Source organism: Chenopodium quinoa, unplaced genomic scaffold (genome assembly GCF_001683475.1).
Source record: "Chenopodium quinoa cultivar QQ74 unplaced genomic scaffold, ASM168347v1, whole genome shotgun sequence".
Lineage (NCBI taxonomy): Eukaryota > Viridiplantae > Streptophyta > Magnoliopsida > Caryophyllales > Amaranthaceae > Chenopodium > Chenopodium quinoa.
The window spans coordinates 110,952-114,784 of NW_018745546.1; the positions used below are offsets into that span (position 1 = coordinate 110,952).

Consider the following 3,833-nt stretch of genomic DNA (forward strand, 5'->3'; position numbering starts at 1 on the left):
TTGTGGAATAAGAGCAACCTTTGATGGCCACCGGAAAAGAAGTCAATGAAGCCTTCTTCTTCCCCTTGCTTAAGCAATTCGAGATCGGGCAAGGTAGTTGTGAGTTCTATGTTATCTCCATATTGGGTTAAAAACGCTTTTACAACGTCACTTTAAGTAGAAGCTTGTTTTGCATCGAGGTTATAAAACCATGATCTAGCAATTGGGTCCAATGAAAGAGGAAAAGTACATGCTTATAGGCTTGGCTCAACCCCTTTCAATGCCATAATTCCAATAAAGCTCATCAAGTGAGTTCTAGGATTGTCTGTAACCTTAAAGGTTGGCAAATCCATAATCAAGAACTTTTCTAGGAGAGTCTTGCCACTAGGTTGTGGTGCAAGCTCATAATTGAAGTACTTATTCCCTAAGTTAGCTTGAAAGACAAGTTTCTCCAAGGCCTCTACTCTTTCGGCTCTTGCTTTTTCTTACATAATATTTTCTTTTTCTTTTTCTGCTTTTATTTTAGCCTTTTCTGCTTTTTTATGAGCCTTCATTTGGGCTTCTTCTTCTTGTAAGGCCTTTATGTTTTGGAGTTCCTCTCTAAGTTTCTCCAATGCTGCTTTGTCACCCATGATTGAACTAGTATGCGAATGTGGAAGATGATCTAGTAATGCGTGTCACGAGAAATTGACCGCGTTCACTCAAACCTTTTCTACCAAGCATTCAAACAATGAATCAAAGTTAAAATGATTTTTTTATTTCTTTTTTTTTAATCCTTGTAATACGAATTAACTTTAAGCAAGTTTGTTGATAAAGAATGTCAAAAAATTCACGAACAATCACTAGTAGAAAAATACAAAAAGGCACTGCTCTATGGCCACCAGTTTTTGAAAACCGGTGGCTTAAAAAATGGGCGGGATAGGCTAATTCACATTGACACCGGTTCAAACCAAACCGGTGGCATAAATGGTAAAGGCCACAGGTTTGAACCCGTGGCAATAATCAATTAAAAAAAACCGCCCCCCTTATAAATGCCAAACCCTACCTCATTTCCCTTTCAGCCGCTCTTTATCTCTTCTGCTCTCCCCTCTTCTCTTTCTCTCTCCTGCTCTCCCCTCTATTCTTTCTCTTTCAATTCGTCTTCTCTTTTCTCATCTCCTTTTCTTCAATCTCCTTCTTCGATCTCCTCCTTCACCTTCTCTTGCTCTTCGCCTTCGTCTCATTCTCCCTCTTCTCCTTCGATCTCCCCGTCTCCTTCTCCTTCGATCTCCTCGTCTCCTTCTCTTTCATTTCCACCATCACCAAGACCACCACCGCAACAATAAACCACGAAGACATGCACGAGGTTTGTGTTTAATTAATCGATTTTTCTTGGTTAATTAATCGGATTTTGTTGGGTTTAATTGATTGATTTTCTGGGTTTAATTAATCGTTTTTGGAATTGTTTGAGTTTCTTAATCGATTTTAATCAATTAATTCTGGGTTTTTATTTTTTGAGTTCGTGAATCAATTTCTTGGCTTTTTTTCTCAGTTTTTTATCTAATTTCTGGGATTTTGTTTTTATTTTTGTTTAATTTTTTTTTTTCTGGGTTTTCTTCTGGGTTTTTGTTTCATTACTAGTTATTGATTTTCCTGGGTTAATTAGTCGATTTTGGATTTTTTGAGGGTTTTCATCGGTTTTGATTCGATTTTTAATTGATTTTAATCGATTCTAAGTCGATCTCCTTCTGGGTTTTATTCGATTTAATTCTGGGTTTTTTTTTTTCCTTTTTTTTCGAGTTCGTGAAAATCAATTTGTTTTTTAGAGTTCGATTTAATTCTCATTTTGTTTTTCTTTCTTGTTTTGGAAATCAATTCGATTTTTCTGAGTTCGTTTTAATTCTCGGGTTTTCACTAATTTCTGGGAATTTTGTTTAATTTTTTTTTCTGGTTTTTAGTTTTCTGGGTTATTTTTCTGGGTTTTTGTTTAATTTCTGGGTTTTGTTTATATTTTTGTGTGTTTTTTCTGGGTTTATTTAACCGATTTAAATCGATTTATGGGTACCATGCATACTGTTCTGGTTTTTTTTTCGCAGCTTAATTATTTTATTTTATCGATTTTTTTTTTTGTTTGATGCAGGTATATTGATTTAGAAGTAGATGTTAAATCGAAGAATAAAGATGCAGGATTATTGATTTAGGTGTTCTATGGGTTGTTTTTTAATTTTAATGTTGTAATTTTTTTTTTGTTTTTTATTGTAATTTTTTTTTTATTTTAATGTTCAAATTTTAGTTTTGTGTAATTTGATTAATTTAGTTGTAGTTATTAATTTAGTTTTTTCACTCTTAAAAATTGTACAATTACTAGATACTGATGAATATATATGTGTTTTTATGTATTTTATATATGTATAGTTTCTACTACAATGTAAGTGAAATAAATGCAAATTTTTTTTTTTTTTTTTTTTGTTTTTTATGGGCATTATTGCCACCGGTTAACCGGTGGCAATACTTGTTAACACCATTAAAAAAAAATTGCGGGAAGCATTATTGCCACCGGTTAACTGGTGGCAATATTTGTTTTTGCCACCGGTTTTGAACCGGTGGCTTTTTAATAAGATTATTGCCGTCCCCCAAATGGCCAATTCATATTTTCGGCTAGTGAATCATTAATGGAATGTCATGATTTGTGTTGACTTCAACAAAGTAATCATCTAAAGGATTTTACTTTAAATGAATTGTTGTCTAAAAAGGTAGAAGAGAAAGTCAAGAAAGTTGGATTGAAAATTCTCATCAAATTTTAGAAATATCAATCAATCCGAACATACTCTTTAAAATGATCAAATATACTATGGTATTTGTTGATCACTTAGATTGCAATAGAGATCTATATATATTTTTTAATTATGATTCTATTGCTCATTTTTAAAGGATAATATTTTACTATTTGCTTAAAAAGAATGATGGCCTACGAATGTAAAATCTAAGAAATAATTAAATCAATTTCTCGGTTTTATCATTCATTATTTTCTCTCTTTTTTTTTTTAACTATTCCTCTCTTTTTTTGTGTGTGAAGCAATCATCCCAAGTAAAGTTCTCGGGATTTTCTTTTGAAACCATAGAAGAGGTAAATAAATTATACTCTTAAATCAAGGTTGACCAATTACAACTAAAAAAATGATGAACATGAAAATAGGCACGTTTAAGAATAAACATATTGATGACGTCCTATTAAGAGATGCGAACTTCTAATGACGAACCTCATAACAAGTAATGCCATTAGCTTGATTATAAAGTACGTAAACGAATCATCATAATCAAAAATAGTATCGCGCGCAATTTTCCGTCTTGCGCTAAGGTGGAAAGTGCAACTTCAAGAGTAGCATCTACCACACGCGTTTTTTTTTTTTTTTTCCGAAAACGCAAAAGGAACGGTAAAAAACAATTTTTTTTTCGAAAACGCAAAAGGAAAGGTAAAAAACATTTTTTGTTTTTTTTTGCAAAAACGCAGAAGGAACGATAAAAAACAGTTTTTTTTCGAATTTATTTTTTTGAAAAAAATGAAAAATGACGATCAAAGTAAAGGTAGCTAAGTTAGACAACGTTGTTAGCCAAAGAGATATTCTTAGCACCTTCTTAACGATTAACCTTGAAGCGGTAATATCATTTTCTCCGTATGATATTGCTCTTAACGAGTCAAAGTTAACGTTGAACAGTGGGCGCGTGCATGACACAGAGTTGCGCGAAGGTGCCGCGCGCAACTTCAAAACTTGCGCTTGGAGGGCGCGCGCAACCTTGACAGTTGCGCGTGCCACCTGCTAGGTTCGGCAATTTTTTTTTTTCGAAAACGCAAAAAGAACGACAACTTTTTTTTT

General features: G+C 33.2%; 1 long non-coding RNA gene across 1 annotated transcript; it reads left to right on the forward strand.

The window, feature by feature from the left end:
• The first annotated feature begins 968 nt into the window (after positions 1-968).
• Positions 969-2,357, forward strand: LOC110716193. The gene is made up of 2 exons (XR_002510415.1): positions 969-1,324; positions 2,099-2,357. It is a non-coding gene; the product is annotated as an uncharacterized LOC110716193 (long non-coding RNA).
• The last annotated feature ends 1,476 nt before the right edge of the window (positions 2,358-3,833 follow it).